Source organism: Girardinichthys multiradiatus, chromosome 13, assembly GCF_021462225.1.
Source record: "Girardinichthys multiradiatus isolate DD_20200921_A chromosome 13, DD_fGirMul_XY1, whole genome shotgun sequence".
Lineage (NCBI taxonomy): Eukaryota > Metazoa > Chordata > Actinopteri > Cyprinodontiformes > Goodeidae > Girardinichthys > Girardinichthys multiradiatus.
Window position 1 is genome coordinate 6,357,558 of NC_061806.1, and position 18,124 is coordinate 6,375,681.

Below are 18,124 nucleotides of genomic sequence, written 5' to 3' on the forward strand. Positions count from 1 at the left end.
CATTCAGATTTCAAGTCAGGTACATACATTCCAATTAATCCAAACCATTGAACAGTGCAGTCAGATTCAGGTATTTATTCAAATTGGATAAAAAGTTTTTCTCACTAAGAAAACCCAGCAGATTGCATCCAGTCAGTGACTTGCAGCATTCCCTCTTCCCGGATGAGCATGTAGAGACAGTGGACAGTCACTGGCGTTGACTTTGCAGCAATCCCTCATACTGAGCATGCATGTAGCGACAGTGGAGAGGAAAAACTCCCTTTTAACAGGAAGAAACCTCCACCAGAACCAGGTGCAGTCTGAGTGGCCATCTGCCACGACCGACTGGGGGTTTGAGAGAACAGAGCAGAGAAGGAAAAAGAACACAGAAACACATACTGTACTTCTCTGCAGTCCATCTGTTATCACATAAGATGCATTAGTGAGGCTTTCCCTAAAGTGATCCAGCACTTATCAGGCATGATGGCTGCTCATTTAAAAATATCTTGGATCCTAGAATGATTGTCAGTGTTAGTATTACTCTATAAAAGCTCCATACCAGGCGGCTAGGAAAAAAAAAGCAACATACAACTGTAGATGCCTGAAAGTCCAGAAACTGTTAAAATTTAGTTTGAGGAACAGCTTAAAATAGGCATTTTTTCCTCTGGAGACAGGATAACTTAAAATTTGACATCCACTTTTATACAATAACACTCATAAACTTGGAAAAATACATTTTATATCAGCAACATAAGTCTTTTTGATATTCAAAACAAAAATGTCCATCACAAATTTCAAGTGCAGTTTTCTGCATATCTAATGGTTTATCATACATTATAAAGATTTAATGCTTAATTATCTGCTCAGGAAAAGACTTAAAACTAGTGTTTCCTACCAACTTTATTGTACATTATGTGCCCTAAATCAGTGACATTTTAAATAATTTCACTATACAGGCTACCATGTTTTTTAGGCTTTAATACAGTTCAAAATATTATGTCCAGATATTTAAGGTAAAAGAAGTGCTGAGAGTAAAAACATGCTGCAAGACCAAACAGATGACTTGATTCACGTGTATTTTGGTGTATTTGAGTAATATAAGTAAGAATACATTAGTGTGATGCTTGTTTATGTAATAATGCTGCAAAAGATACTCCCTTTAATATTAAACGGTAAAAGCCTTTTTTTTAAACATATGTGCAGATAAACAACAGAAACAACAGCTTTATATGTCCAAATATCTAATTCAAGGCACCCTTACTGAGGAAGCAGCATTTATTTCAGGTCAAGCCACTTCCTCTGTAGCTGGAGGAACATGGGGCCAATCATCCATTTTCACTCAACTGGTCATGTTTATAACATACATTTTCTGACAAATTTAGATCATAAAAACAGTTGTTTTGTAGTGTGTGAACGGAGTGCTCTGACGACCTTGCAGGTTTTCTGACCCTGAACTAAAGTCTGATATTCACATCAGTAAAGGCACCTATACATGAAACCTCAACCCAACAATATAAGTCACAAGAAAAAACTGGGTTGAAATGTGTCAGCTTAAGGTTTCAATAATAAATCATAGCCTCTCATACCTGTAAAAATGTGTGAGAAGGATTTCAGGGGATATTATTGAGCTCTGAAAAAACTATTCCTAAACACAGTCAGGCCAGAGTGAACTACCCTAACCCAATGTTGAGGTAATAAATCTTAAAGCCAAGTCCAATTATCACTCTCGACTCCACTCTTTCATTTTGCTGGAAGACAGTCCTTTAGATGAGGAAACCAATGAGTACAGGTCATCTAGCCCTAGGCTCTGCAGGTTTGGATGAACACTACTTGCCAATGTCCAGGCGGCATTAAAGACTATTTAAAAGGCTGTCTTGACCTCCAAAAAAAAGACCATTACTTCATAATAGGGAAAGATTTTATATCTAAGACTATACCTACACTGGACAAATGATTTTTTCTTTTAGTGTTTCCTCTTCTTTTCAGGGAGCTTTTGATTATTTTTTTAGATCCACTTTTTTTAGAGCAAAGCTTGTAATGAGATGCTGTACTTTACTTACTAAATAAGCAGTTAGTGCTTCGCAAACTCAGCTACTGTACCCCCTCTCTTTTCTACAATCCTAAAATTTCTTCATTACCTCTTTGGCTCACATCTTAGGGGTAAGCTAAGTTTAGAAACAGGAGGCAAGGTGAGCATTTGAACATGTATTTCTCATGACCTTTTCCTGATAATTCAGGAATTCATAACCTATTCTCAAATGCTTTAGCTGGCACTATACAGTGGCTCTCAAAAGTCTACACACCCTTGTTAAATTACAACGGTTTAAGTAACGTAGACAGAGACTATGATAAATCACTTAAATTGTTTTTTCATCTTTAAATAAAGCCATAATTTGCAAAGAGGCTTAATTGTAAAAATGTATTGTATGTATCATGATACTGGTTAGGGAGGATTCCAAGAGAGCAACAGCAGCACTGAAGGAACTGCAGGGTTTTCTGGTTGTTCTACATGTGACAAAAATCTCCTGGTTTCCCCAAATGTCTGGACAAAGACGTAGGGCTGTGAAACAGAAGCTTTTTCTTACAAAGACAAAAAATCTAAGCCTTGAAAAAAATCCTCTAGAGTCGAGAACTAAATTTAATAGAAAGTCTGTGGATTTCCGTGGACAAGAGATTCCCTCACAATCTGGTAATTTTGGACAACATTTGCAGATTGAGTAGACAAAATAATGCCAATTTAAGATGTGAGATGCTGACAGACTTCCCCCAGAGAAGGTGCTGCAAACAAGTATGAACCTGAGGAAGTGCACACTATAAACTGGGTTATTACACCTTTTATATTTTTCCTTCTAACATTTTCACTTTAATTGTACATCATATGTGTCACATTATATGAAGAAAAATGCCAATGATTTATCATGGTCATATTTTCCTACATCACAAAAACCAGGTAATTTAACAAGGGTGAGTAGAAAGCCACTGTGTGCAGTCAGAAAAGTAAAAGAGGCCTCCCTATTTACTGGACTAAGTGTTTTTCAACAAAGCTTCCTCTTGAACACTCATAACCCCACCCTTCTCAGCATTTATAGTATTACCATAAACATTCAGGGTGATGAGTAGATGTTTGTAAAGTGCAGACAAATAAGGCAAAAAAGAGAAACAAGTAGCACATTCACTGAACTCTAAATCAAAGTCAAATATAATTATAGCTAATGAATTTGGTGGTACAACAATCTGTTGGTGTCTGTGGAGTCATCACACATCTGGAGAAAGGCTGAAGAAGCTGAATTCCTGCATCATCTGTGGAAAAGAAATGTCATAGATGAAAACAGAATTAGTCTGAACAGCACTGAAAATGGCCAACTTACCTACTCTTCTCAAATTGGACTACAACAGTCAGAGGTAGATGATATGAAAAACTGGCCTGGTACAATTACCTCGTGCTGTTTATTCACTTAAATCATACTTGTTTAGCTCTGATCTCATTGTCTCAACAGAAGAACATAGGATTTAGTTTTTTTATGTAGTATTGTTTGGAGAATGTTCACCCATCTAATTAACAGAAGTATATCATTTTTTTTAAAACAGCTGAAGATTCTGGTTTCAGGACACGTTTAAAAAATTTACTTTTCACAGTCAGTGATGATATGCAGCTGCAAAAAAAAGGCAGGAGCCAGTCTCTAACCCTCTACAGTAAATTCACAGAATAACACTAAAGTCATTAGTCATTCTCACATCACATCAGCAGAAATATGTTTGGTAATCAGCATCATGTTGAGACCAAGGAGTGTACAAATTATCTTCAGGAGAATCATACACTTCTCACAAGAAGTTAGGGATAGTCAACGTTCTAAAGAAATTACAGAATGGACCTTAATTGCACAATAATCTTAAAAGAAGAACTTCATTCGACCTTCTCTAACCCTCTTAATGCACCTGTCCAACTGTTCAATGTTTCAGTACTTATTACAAAACAGTGTTCTCCACCGAGGTGATTAACCTACAAAAAAAGTGCCTAACATCTTGGGGTACCTCTCTCTGTCAGACTCAACAGTACCAGACTAGTGCAAGGTTTCAAAAACAATGTTCTCACAGGAAAAGGTGTCTTTAGGTTTAGAGAGTCTTTAGTCGGTTACAACGTAGATAGAGTCCAGAAGAGTTACAGAAAAATATATTAGCCACATTCCATACTGATGACTACTTCATTGTGAGGAACAAGTTAGCTTCACTGCCATTCTCTAATAAGTTTTAATTCACACTGGGCAGAAATGATGGCTGCCAATGCTGATGGAGACATCAAAGAGAACGCTGTGCATAGGAGTTTGGGCTTACAGTCCTGACAGGTGGATCTTGTCAATGATGGATTGCCCTATGCTTGTGAATGGTACTGTGAACATACAACCTGAATACAACATCAATAATCCAGTTATTGTGCCTTTACGTGAGCAACATAGGCCTAATTTTACTTTAATGGACAGCAATGCCCCACCTCGACAAAGTCCAATAATCATTAAATGGCTGCAGGAGGCTGGGGTATCTCAAATGGAGTGTCCTGCACTTTCTCCAGACCTGAATCTTATAAAAAAAAACTCTGGGATCAAGTATGAAAAATTACTAATAACTTTAGCAACAACACTGTAACTATATACAACTACAGCAGTGATTAATGGACTTAGAGTAATCACTGTGTGGCCTGGTTTATCACCACCTGGTAGGCATGTTTACATTGACATAAGTAATCAGAATAAAGGGACGATGAGGATAAAAATACATCATGTAAAAGGCACCATCCATAATATTTTGATTGGACTCATCTCGAAAGGTATGAAATTGTATTCCAAATGAGAGGGGTGGTTTAGGCCCACTGTCAACCCGAACAGCATGCAAGTAAACACTTGTTCAGATCACGTCATTCTGATTATGGCAAGCTGACCCCACAGCGCATGTGTTATGTGGAAGATTGCTTCCACTCCTGATAGGTGAACTCCATTTCAATCCAATCAAGAAATGTTGCGCATGTAACCATAGCTACTGTGTGAATGTTTTTATGGTTTGTCTTCAAAATCAATTCTGAAACATTCTGTAGTGCCTGTATGGAAATGTCTGGCTCCTCCTACTGCAGCATTTAAATTAGGAAACCTAAACTGTGATTACCAACTGCTGACTGAATTCAGTTCTCTACAAAGTCAGATGTTACTGTTGATTCTTTCCCTCAATCTCCAAATCAAGCACTTGTCAAGCCAGAGTTAAAACAAGGACAAACAATTTTTCTAATGCCACTTGGTTATAATTAAAAGACAGTAACGTCTAGGGCTGTGGATGTCATACACATCTACTGTAAAACAATTATTTTACACAATGACGCTTAGAGAAACTTCTGCAAGGACAACACTGCATTAATCAAAGTTTGCTTAACTGTTACTTTGTTTTGGACCAACTGTTAGTCGAACTAAAACATTTTTTTATGCATACACAGAGATTATACCATTTTTAAATGTTTGTAGATTGGCTTTTGCTCTCGAGATCAGATATATGAGAGATATTTAAATTATCTTTAAAATTGCTTATATAGTCTTGTAGAGCGGTACAATAGTCAGAAACTTGATTTTTACTCTGTTCAACACTATTTCACTCAATTTAGCATAATAATGCCATTTGTTATGTTCCAACTGTAGCCAAATAATGTTAATTTCAAGAAACTTGGCCACACTTTACAAATTTCAGCTGAGACCTAAAAACTTAAAGGATAGGCAATGATCTGGGCTATGTCATGGAAAATGTGTTGAGATTGGTATAGTTCTCTGCCATCTTCCAAGTTTCAGTATAAGATGCATTGACTTTTACTAACTTTTATTCACATTTGTCTTTGGTAGAGCTAATAAAATTATGTATGGCTACTACACACTTTGTCATATGACTGAAAGACAACTGTACAATCTGACTGCGTACAAAGGTTAGTGTTATTGTAAGTTTTTTTCAAATGAAAATTAGATTATAATGTAATATGGGATGGACTCACCTTAAGCTAAACCCTTTAGCAGGTCCTTAGAAAAAAAGTTTCTCTTCATGTTCTACATTGTCTTTTTCATGAATCTCCTTCACCTCCTTGATATTTCCTTTTTCTTCTTCTCCTCCAAGGATAACACTTTGACGTACGCTAACAGAGATCACCAATGCTTGTGTGATGCCATAGATCAAAGCAAATTGAGGAAGATACTCCTGAATCAACCAAAGTAAAGCTGCCATTCCAGCTGTTGAGACGAAAAACATTGCCATGCCATGAAACCACAGCCTCAGTGCTCCCTGGACCCCCAACATCTCCAGGATCAATTTGACAGGAGGGGACACAGTCCACAGAAAGGCTACCACGAACAGGTCAAACAAGTGACGGAGGAAATTAAAGCAAATCTCATAGTGCTCTGGTACAATCTCCAACTTCCAGCTACCTGCAAAGAATCGGAATGGAGAGGTCAGCTTAGAAGATGTGGGAGATGGAGGAGGGGTTCCATAATCAGAACAGTCCCCATCACCATCATGTAACCATGTCTCTCCCCTTTGAGTGTCCTCCTTCCTTTGTCTCACTCCATTTTTATCAGTTTTTCTTGGCCATGTTGGGAGGTATTTGCTCCACCACCTAGACATATGTAGATCTGACTCAGATTTCCCTGCTCCGAGATCTTCTATTTCCATGGGCTGCAGTTTCTCCTGCGCTTCCCAATACTCCTCCACTGGGCCACTTAGGTCACTTACTTTTCTCCATCCTCCCCAAATCCATGATGGCCAGCCTTTGACAGTGTCGTCATCTTTACCAAGCTGCTTTTGGCACAAAGTTGGGGTATTTAGAGTGGTATATCTACCCCAGGAGTGAACCCACCCCCACGCTCTCCCCATCACAGAAGCCATTAATTCTTAAAACGTTTAACCGAAAAAAAAAAAAACACTTGGAAGCACAATATGCCCTGATAATAGCCCCTTGCAAATTCTGTGTTGCAAAAATTTCACGAAGATTCAAGCGTAGGCAAAATCTCGTTCCAATGCCAGACACACCCGCAAGGTGCGGTGAACCAGTTCAGCAATTCAAGACTTGTCCTTCGTACATGTGCCTAAGGAGCAGCTGTCCTATACGAAGCCATCACTCAACATATTCCAGTGTTAAACTGGGCGCTCCGGGTTGTTTTCAGTAAATCAGCTTCACGTCCACAGAAAAGCTCCGAGAAAATTAGAACCAGCTACAGCTCAACTTAAAGGTTTGGACGGGACGAATTTCCTGGACTCTCCTGGTCTTCCGAAAGGCATTACTCCGAACCCCACACCTGGAAATAAACATGGGATATTTTTAGTTTTGATAAATTTCTCGTTTAGTACCACGTCAACATAAAAGCTACCACGCTAACGTCGTACAAGATTTAATTGCCAGCTGACATACGGATTTTGACCAGAGATGTTTAAGTCATGTCAGATTTCCTCTCAAACCCTTTTTCCCTTCGGTGTTTTATGCTCTAAATATAACCAACATGATAATGAAGCGCCGAATCCTTACCTTTAGCTTGGTTAGCTTATCACATAGACTCTTGCTGTCGCCCCAGGTGATACAAAACTTCCATTTCACATATATATATATTTCACGTATATTTTTAAAAAGTCTGCTTTCCAGTGTATGATGCCGAAGAGACACCATAACAATCAAAACCGTAGACTGACAACACAGCGTTTCAACTACAGTCTTCTAGCCTAACAGCACAAAGGCGTACGTCCCACTACCGGGCCGTGATTATCTTTCAAAATAAAAGCCACTGCACAGCCGTGTTGTGTTGCATGTAATCCAGAAGATATGAGACCCTACGTCAACCCCACTTACGCTTGTTTAGTCAGGACGGCTGCCTTGTATATAAAAAATATTTTCACGCGCAGTAAGAGAACCTAATTTTAATCTCTGAAAAGCCATTTGTAATTTACTCCATCAGAACCAGAAAGAAATCTCTTTAAGAACTAGGTTCAAACTCCATCGGAACCAGAAAAAAAAAAATCTGTTTAAGAACCTTCTAAATATTTTCATCAGAATTAGGTATAAACCTCTGTCAGATCTAGGTCCAAACTCTATCAGAACCAGGAAGAAACCTTAATCAAAACCAGGTCCCAATTCCACTAGAACTTGGCAAAAAATCTCCATAATAACCTTGAACAAATCTAAACCAGAACCATGTACAAGCATCCATTAGAAACAGGTCCTAACTCTATCAGAACCAGGTACAAATCTTCATCAGATCCAGGAAGAACCCTCTATCATAATCAGGAACAAATCCCGAATCAGAAACTCTGTGAGAAGCAGAATGAAACCACTACTCTGTGACTTATGATAATAAGACCATCTCCATAGGTCCCAGTGAAGCATCAAAACAGCGACTGTTTGATGTCAGCTACTCGAACAGCTTCTACTGAGGTTCCAACACCTGAACAAGAGTGAATATTTTTAAAGGGCAATTTCATAGACTTTTGAATATAGGCTGTAGTGAGCATTAGCATTTTAGCTCATTTTAGGTTATACATTGCTTTTTGCATAGTATATGGGGTCAATTAATATCAGCCTTCATGCTAGTGATAGCCAATATGCTAATGTTGGCATGTTAACTTCTCTTTCTCCTCTCTTCTTAGCTGAAGAACACTTTTGCCTTTTTTAGGACATTACCTGTTTGTTTTTGTGTTTCTTCAGGTATTTGTTACTTCACTCTTTTCAGAATTTTGTGCCATTTTTTAAAATATATTTTAGCACTGAATTCAACTTCTTAGTCTATATTTTTGCTTCCATCTATGCCTTTTCAGCTCATCTATGGGCAGCTCTTTTCTGCTTTAAGTTTTTGTCAGATTTTGCATTTCAACAACTATTTCAACAAGTAGATTTGAGGTAACATCACCTTGTTATGCTGTTTTTCAGATAATAGTCTTCCTGCTTAAACAGATCAGATGACAGTTTTTCTTAACTCTTTCTTTGCTTTGAAGGTTTTTCAGCTGATATTCTGCTGTCAACCTTAGCCACTTTCTCCCAGCTTTCAACAAGTTTAGCATTTTTGTTTTCTTCTAATTCATTACATTTCAGCAGATTATCTTTAGTCAATTTCAGCTTGTTTCTGCCAGCTTTCAGCATTCACACTGTATTTTCGCAGGAAATGCAAATTTTTCTAGTTGCCTTAGTTATGTGTGACTGAGGCAACACAGAAACTACTTTCCAACAAACAGAGCAAAAAAAAAAAAAAAAAAAGACTTCCAAGTCATGTCAGACTTTATTCCAGAAAAGCCAAGAGCTGCAAAGTAGGCACAAACATTTAAACGTTTACATTGTAATACCTTTATTACATATAACCCCACAATACACTAAACAAAACCAAATGCTTTATAACACAAATCTCATCCAATTTATTTTAATATACCCAACTTTAAAAAACGTCCTTTCCTTTCCTTCCTACCACTACCGCGATGGCGGTCGGAGGTGCCTGTGTATGGCAGCCTCACTTCTGTTGGGTCTGCCCCAGGACAGCTGTGGTTATGAATGTGCGTATGACTGATTGTAGTGTAGAGCGCTTTGGGGTCTCTGGGGACTATACAAGTACAGGCCATTTAACATCTTTTAACTTGAAATCAGCGTTGCCTGGTGAGAACATGACCTGAATGACTTAATCAATGAAGCTTTCTTCTGTTCATGTTCTGTAAAGAGACAAGAAATGTCAAGGGTTAATATTTCAGTTTCAGAGTTTGGAAACTAAACCATGCAAACCAATATTCTCCCAATCCTACTTTTAAATAAGATGCCTTGCTTTGTTGAATACATCTCTCTATATTACAACTCAAACAGGTAAATTTTTGCTCTAATGTCCAAAGCCAGAGTATGGTCTGTCAGCAGTCTAAGGAAACTTAACAGTTATGTCATTAATGTTTGGGTGCATAGCTTTGTTCAAAGCTCCAGCAGTCTGAAGGTCTCAGTGCGCTGCGAGTAGACTTCAGTTAACATCAGTAGAACCGAATAACTGCATCATCATTGACCAATCAAACATGGAGCAGTGGCTGTCCTAAGGATCCAAAGGACAGGTGAGTTACTTCAACTCAGCAACCCTTTTTTGACAAGCATTTTGTTCTTTTATGTTGTTAAACAAAAAATTTAACATTGAAATGTGCCATTCAACATCTTTCACCCAAGATATATCACAGCTAGTGTTGATAAAATGCATTGGAGTGCTGATTTTGGTAATTATAGCAGTGCATTATATTCTGATTTAGATCGACAAATTGAGGAAACATAAATAGCGATTTATATGATCACAATTCTGTGTACTCACAAAACAGATTTTATTAACTGATACTCACAGACATGTGAATGGACAAGACGAGCTGAAAAGGAGAAACTAAAATAAGTAAATATATTCAAATTAAAGAAACCAACTATGGGGATTACATGAATGTTTTAGCCCATTTACTGCAAACAGTTTGTAAACACATACTGAATGATTGCCAGCAGTGATCTACATGATAGGCAGTTAATGGATAAAGCATTCCATTATGCTGTGGTTATATGGTCAGTGTACTGTGAAAACAACTTCATGTTTTTCTCCTCAGAGACTCTAGTCTCAAAATCATCATTCCATTTAAACCAATAAAACAAAAGCTTGTAGATTCCATGCTTACCTGGAGTGAGCCATTCTGTCAATGGGCACACTGCTGACTGCCTGCCCAAAAAAAAAAAAAACAACAAAACAATTAGTACTAGCTTTTACTAAAGCAGTTGAGATATAAAGGTTGCATCATGCATGTTCAGTGCAATCTGAAATCGCTTCACCAAATCATCAGAGACTCTAGTCTTATGTATCATCACCACAGCATTTTAATACAGCACATCATTCAGTGGTAGGGCTGGGCAATAGGTTGAAATTTCTGTTGATAATGCCCCCCAATTGGAAGCAAAACTAACCACTACAGTTTTGATCAATTCTTTAAATGTACACATCTTGACTTAACCGTTTAAGTTTCCAGCTGCAAAAAGGAATATGGATGTCACCAGAGAAACCTAACTGACAATTTGAGAGTGTATGTCTGTCTGGGATCTTCCTGGACAAAACACATGGGTTAGAATATTGCCCAGCCCTACTCGTGACGTTTTTTTATAACTCACCATCAGCTTACAACTGCTGACTCAACTGGTTCACTCAGCATCCATCTTCTGTGTAGTGCTGAAAAAGCAAAGCAATAAGGGAAAGATAAGATATTTTAGTTAGCAGGTAAAAATAAATTTTCAACTACCATATTTTGTCAATTACAAAGTATTAGTTTTATTACCTAAAAATATTGTAGCAAATCCTGCAGGTTTTTAACAATATCAAAGGGGAAAAAATGGGCCATCCAGTTTCGGCACTGAACTGACTGAATGGACGTTGAAAAAATATAAGCAGTGTACCAAGGCCTTACGTGTGGTCACGTGGGGACGCATGATAAAGGTTTGGTAGGGTTATCAAAAGGATGAAGATCTGTCATTTCAAATACCTCCGGATTGTTGTTTTGTTCTTTTTTTTTAGAGTGGCAGCCGGCCTGAAGGAATCGATCTTCAACTCGTTGATCCCTCTTTAACCATCCTCCATCTTGTCTCCATCTTGTCTCCTAGCCACCCCACGTGCTCGGGTCGCGGAACCTCGCACATGGTGCGATTTCCTTTAAGCTCACAACGAAAATAAAAACCCCAAATAAAGGTTCACATGTTTCTCACTGACATGCATCAAACAAGCCTGAAATTCTGTTTTGGTTTAATCCCGCCAACTTCCCTGCTGGCAGTTACTTCCCTCAATACATGGACAGAGACTGAGCTAAGGCTGGAAGAAGTTTATATACGAGGGTCCTCTCAGAACAAATGGCTTAGGTGTCCAAATAAATGCCCGGCTCTTTTTCCATTTTACTTATTTCGTAACATTATAGCGAGGGTCCTTCACTGTGGAAGCACATGTGTCCCAATATTCAAATTAAAATGTATTAATAAAAACCTTTTTCATTTTCAAAATGAAGGTGAATTTTTTGACTTGATAAACAAAATTAAAAATAAATCAAACTGCATTTTCATTTTACTGTTACTTAATTAAAATGATAAATAAAATTACGTTTAACATTTCATTTTCAAAACATGTCCCAGAAAAAGTGACCAAAATTCATTTTGAAATGTCAAATTTGAAAATTAAAATGTATTAACAGAAATGCTTTTTCATTTTAAAGTTATAGCTGCGATTTTTGATTCATAAATCGCTAATAGATCTTTCAAACTGAGTTTTCTATTTTTTCTTCTAGACTGCTCATTGTGTGACACAACTAAAGAAATAACTAAGAGGAATATGCTTTTTCGTTTTCATGCCCGTGCCTGCAAAAAGTGTTCCATTGACTTCGCAATTCCAAGCGGCGCAGGAGAGTGACGTCAGTTGCAACTCTTCTCCTTAAGAATTTATCCTGGAGTGTGATTTTATGATTCAACTTCCCCCTATCAAACTTTCACAGTTTCACCAATAAGTGTTGTTGTATTGGAAAATTTTATACAATCACAATTTTACACCACACAATTCACCCATATGGAATAACCGTTATATCACTGTAAAATACAAATCGTTGTTTAATACGGACTGGATGGAAAGAGGTGTTTGGTCGATATTACATTTCGTAGACAGATATGGCAAGGTTTTGTCTTATAATGCTTTTTGTTGTAAATACAAATAACAAACAAACCAAAAGACTTATAAACGTATTATTAATGCCATTCAAAGCTATATTATGTTTGGTTGCAGGTGCTTTGGCTCAGTCAAACATTGTTCCTTGTTTACCACGTTGTCTGATTGGAAATTGTTCCTTTAAGGACTCTAGCTTTACTAATAAAACCATCAGACACACACTGGATAATATATTGTATCCAACTATTCCATTTAGAAATTCCATACATCAATTCTACCTATTAGAAGCGATTCATAAACTACGCACCAAATACCTCAAATATCCAATTGCTCAAAAAGCGAAAGAGATTCACTTTAAAACCTTGAATTGAATTTATCCATCCATTGACTTAATTCATAAACAATTTGGTACTGAAACCAAAAATTATATTTTCTGTGCTGCTGTTGAAAAAACCGAGGATCTATTTTTCCAGTGCATTTATGTTGAGGCTTTGTAGGCTGATGTTTTTGACTGGTTATTCCCTAAAATTCCCCCTCAATATGTTCTTTGACAGAGACATAATATATGGCCTTATTTCGGACAATCTAAACAATGATTTTCTTTTAAACACCATTATCATCCTTGGAAACTTTTTCATTCATAAGGCCAAATTCCTTAAAATCCAGACAAAGTTTTTGAAAATTAAAATGTATTAACAGAAATGCCTTTTCATTTTAAAGTCATGCTGCATTTTTTTGACTCATAAATGAAATTGCTAATAGATAATCCAAACTGCGTTTTCATTAAAAATCCAGCCAAAGTTTTACGTATTTCATAATGACTTTCTATTATATCTCAAAGCTCTTAGTAGAATGCTTTATAAAAATGTCCTCAAACCTTTCTCTGTACCTGAAAAATAAGATTTAAAACCAAAACCTAGCCTTTTTATTTTATTTCAGATTTTTTTAATTTGTATTGTCCTATATTTTAATATATATTTTTAATTGCATCCTTTTAGCACTTGAACTTTGTTATATTTGTATTATGCCTTTTTGTTTGTACAGGTCCTTCTCAAAATATTAGCATATTGTGATAAAGTTCATTATTTTCCATAATGTCATGATGAAAATTTAACATTCATATATTTTAGATTCATTGCACACTAACTGAAATATTTCAGGTCTTTTATTGTCTTAATACAGATGATTTTGGCATACAGCTCATGAAAACCCAAAATTCCTATCTCACAAAATTAGCATATCATTAAAAGGGACTCTAAATGAGCTATGAACCTAATCATCTGAATCAACGAGTTAACTCTAAACACCTGCAAAAGATTCCTGAGGCCTTTAAAACTCCCAGCCTGGTTCATCACTCAAAACCCCAATCATGGGTAAGACTGCCGACCTGACTGCTGTCCAGAAGGCCACTATTGACACCCTCAAGCAAGAGGGCAAGACACAGAAAGAAATTTCTGAACGAATAGACTGTTCCCAGAGTGCTGTATCAAGGCACCTCAGTGGGAAGTCTGTGGGAAGGAAAAAGTGTGGCAGAAAACGCTGCACAACGAGAAGAGGTGACCGGACCCTGAGGAAGATTGTGGAGAAGGGCCGATTCCAGACCTTGGGGGACCTGCGGAAGCAGTGGACTGAGTCTGGAGTAGAAACATCCAGAGCCACCGTGCACAGGCGTGTGCAGGAAATGGGCTACAGGTGCCGCATTCCCCAGACCTGGGCTACAGAGAAGCAGCACTGGACTGTTGCTCAGTGGTCCAAAGTACTTTTTTCGGATGAAAGCAAATTCTGCATGTCATTCAGAAATCAAGGTGCCAGAGTCTGGAGGAAGACTGGGGAGAAGGAAATGCCAAAATGCCAGAAGTCCAGTGTCAAGTACCCACAGTCAGTGATGGTCCGGGGTGCTGTGTCAGCTGCTGGTGTTGGTCCACTGTGTTTTATCAAGGGCAGGGTCAATGCAGCTAGCTATCAGGAGATTTTGGAGCACTTCATGCTTCCATCTGCTGAAAAGCTTTATGGAGATGAAGATTTCATTTTTCAGCACGACCTGGCACCTGCTCACAGTGCCAAAACCACTGGTAAATGGTTTACTGACCATGGTATCACTGTGCTCAATTGGCCTGCCAACTCTCCTGACCTGAACCCCATAGAGAATCTGTGGGATATTGTGAAGAGAACGTTGAGATACTCAAGACCCAACACTCTGGATGAGCTAAAGGCCGCTATCGAAGCATCCTGGGCCTCCATAAGACCTCAGCAGTGCCACCGGCTGATTGCCTCCATGCCACGCCACATTGAAGCAGTCATTTCTGCAAAAGGATTCCCAACCAAGTATTGAGTGCATAACTGTACATGATTATTTGAAGGTTGATGTTTTTTGTATTAAAAACACTTTTCTTTTATTGGTCGGATGAAATATGCTAATTTTGTGAGATAGGAATTTTGGGTTTTCATGAGCTGTATGCCACAATCATCCGTATTAAGACAATAAAAGACCTGAAATATTTCAGTTAGTGTGCAATAAATCTAAAATATATGAATGTTAAATTTTCATCATGACATTATGGAAAATAATGAACTTTATCACAATATGCTAATATTTTGAGAAGGACCTGTATATGAACCAAATGTTTCAGTTGAATTTTTCTGAATAAAAAAAAAATTCTATTTAAATGCCTCCCACTAATGAGAATTCATTTCTTTTCAGAATCTCTTTGTAGCTCCTCTCCATGCTAAAATAAAACTCAATCAGACTATCCCTGTCCATCCAATTGTTTTGTTCCTCCGTATATTTGCGAAAGTGCACTGTTTTAGTATTTCATGCGCACGATTTACCTATGTTGTGGGAAAGAATTAGTATTTCGTGCACACATTATATACATTTCATGGGCACAAATTAATATTTTGTGGGAACAAATTAGTTTTTTCATGCGAACGCTATATATATTTAAATTCCCCATGTCAGTTCCCGGGCCCCAAAGCTAACCACTGTTGCTGTTGTTCAAATCATTTATTATGGTTATGAAATAAGTAACAAAATTAATTCATGCTTTAGCAAATGAGTTCAGCATGGACTAATATGTGTATCAATAAGATCATCTCATAGCCAAAAAAGTCTACGTAAGGTTTCCAAAAGAATCGAATATTTATAGTGGATTACTGTTGAAGAAAAATTGTATTTCCTAAAGAAGGAGAATGATGATAACCATTCAATCAGCTTTAATTTAGCCTTATAAGGGAGACAGGTCTTTCAGCATCAGACGTATTACTGAGCAGAGCCGAGACCAAATCCGATGAGACAAAGGCTGATACCTCCTTATATCAGCTTAGCAAAAACCCCAAGTGGCCTGGCACCCCCTCTAGGAAGAGCAGAGGTGAGAATCAATCTAACTTTCACGCAGACATCTCGACTCTTCTGTGATAAACATTTCCCTTTAGCTTGTAAATGCAGTGGAGCTGACCAGCAGAAGGGAACAGGAAGGAAGGTGGAAGCCATTGTCAGGTCAGACGGATCGTCACCTCAGAAGGACAAAAGCAATTTAAATTTTAACATTACAATTCCACTCTTTTTGATCATACATGAAACGTGTTTCATGTATGATCCACACTTTATTTAAAGGAAACATTAAAAAAATAAATAATACTAAAAAGGAAGAAACTGAATAGTATAATAAAATAAAAATAAAATACAATACAGTCATCCTCTGTGTGAGTGAAAAGCCTGTCAGACGGAAATTAAAACACATTTGTGTATCAACAAACAATCAGGCAGGAAAATACTCACACGACCCCTCCACCAAGGCGGTCACCGACATGGTAAAGGAATGACCAGAAACAGAAGAAACACGACAACAACAAAATTGCAATAAAAAAATGATACCCAAATCAACAACACTGTGTGTTCATTATTCTTACAGAAGCTTCATTAGAATCAAGAAACAACAAAAATGATGAATATAATGTTTGTTAAACAGGAACCGAAATCATCGTTTGAATAAATCGAGATTAAACAATGATAAAATCATCAAAATCCCCATCATGAGTTATGGAAGCTGAGTCATCAGGGCCATAAGGAACCACCTTCAGAAATATGTTTAGAAACAGGAACTCTAACCTGCTGAAAGTTAGGCTTCCATTGTCCAACTAAACAATGGTGGAAATGAACACATTTCGAATTTGTAATAATAAAGTAAATGATAGATATCAAGCAATAAACATGAAAGTTAGATAAAAGCATCCGAGATTTCCTCCTCAGAGTCAGTTTTGCTGTCAAAGTGGGAGAAAATAAGTAGGCTGACCCTTGCTGTCCAGGCAAAGGAGCACCTAGTATTCACCAAATGAAAAGAAATTAGGGAGAATAATCATCGTGGTGCATGTTTGACAGTCTCTCTGTTGCAGACGTCGCCAGTCCATCATCCGGAGAAAGGTTACGTGCAAATGTGTAGAGGTCTTCCCTGTATGTTTTCTATGTGTCTCTCACTGTGGTGTGTGTGCAGTGAGGCAAAGGACCTTATGATTTCTAACTTTCAGGCAAGGCAATGGGCCTTAAGTAGATTCTGAAATTACATTGCACTGCCCAAGGGATTATTGTGCCCTTGTAAGAACAGTGTTCTTCCACCACCTCTTCAATCACCCGCCAGCGATCAGCTTACAATTGTTTGTCTTGTGGTGGTCCGCTGTCCTCACACCTTTTAGGCAGTAGATGATCCAGTTGAAAGATGACTTGTGTCCTTGACAGCGTTTTGGATGACCAGTAAGATCTGATATGGGCCGTTCCAGCATCTGGACTTCAAGTGTTTTCTCCTAAATTCTCTGACCAGAATCCAGTCGCTAGGAACAAAGGAGTGGAGTTTGGAAGTGGCTGTTTCTGGTAATGCAGCCTTCACCATCTGTGAAACTTGAGAAACTACAGTGGACAGGTTTTGACTGTAAAACAATATCCTATCTTCACACAAAGATATGAAAGGCAGTGATCTTGGCAATATCCCCATGCCCAAATTAGGAGACCTGCCAAACAGCACTTCAAAAGGACTGATGTTTGCACGTGTCCTTTGTCTCAATCTCATGTAAGTGAGAATAATAGGCAGAGCCTTCACAACACTTGGCTGATTTTAATTTCAAAGTCCCATTCTCACGCTCCACGTCTCCATCACTCTGTGGGTGATATGCAGTGTTTTTGTAGCCCAAAAACTTATCTCTCCCATCTACAGAGGAATCACAACCATTCTATGGCCTTCAACAGCGCAAGAAACTATTTTTTTTCTGTGTTTTCACAACTAGTGCTGTCAATAGATTAAAAAAATTAGAGATTAATTAACTATGATCTGTAATTAATTGATCTAATTAATCTCCTGTTTAATCTCACCTAAAAATAGCTGAGAAAGGCCCTTAACTTGGTTGAGGTATTTCAATTTCAATTTGTTACATTATTGTGGTAGATCAAAAGATTGATATATAACAAAAAG

At 37.7% G+C, this 18,124-nt stretch overlaps 2 long non-coding RNA genes across 3 annotated transcripts; both read right to left on the minus strand.

The window, feature by feature from the left end:
- Positions 1-861: 861 nt before the first annotated feature.
- On the minus strand, positions 862-7,804 carry LOC124879700. Its single transcript, XR_007041091.1, has 3 exons — positions 7,520-7,804; positions 5,999-7,292; positions 862-3,279 (listed from the first exon to the last, which is right to left on the minus strand). It is a non-coding gene; the product is annotated as an uncharacterized LOC124879700 (long non-coding RNA).
- Positions 7,805-9,238: 1,434 nt separating this feature from the next.
- On the minus strand, positions 9,239-11,857 carry LOC124879426. Of its 2 annotated transcripts, none has more exons than XR_007041034.1 (5): positions 11,506-11,857; positions 11,138-11,195; positions 10,654-10,694; positions 10,336-10,359; positions 9,239-9,678 (listed from the first exon to the last, which is right to left on the minus strand). It is a non-coding gene; the product is annotated as an uncharacterized LOC124879426 (long non-coding RNA). The 2 variants fall into 2 exon arrangements; XR_007041033.1 differs by having other exon boundaries at positions 11,302-11,856.
- Between the last annotated feature and the right edge of the window lie 6,267 nt (positions 11,858-18,124).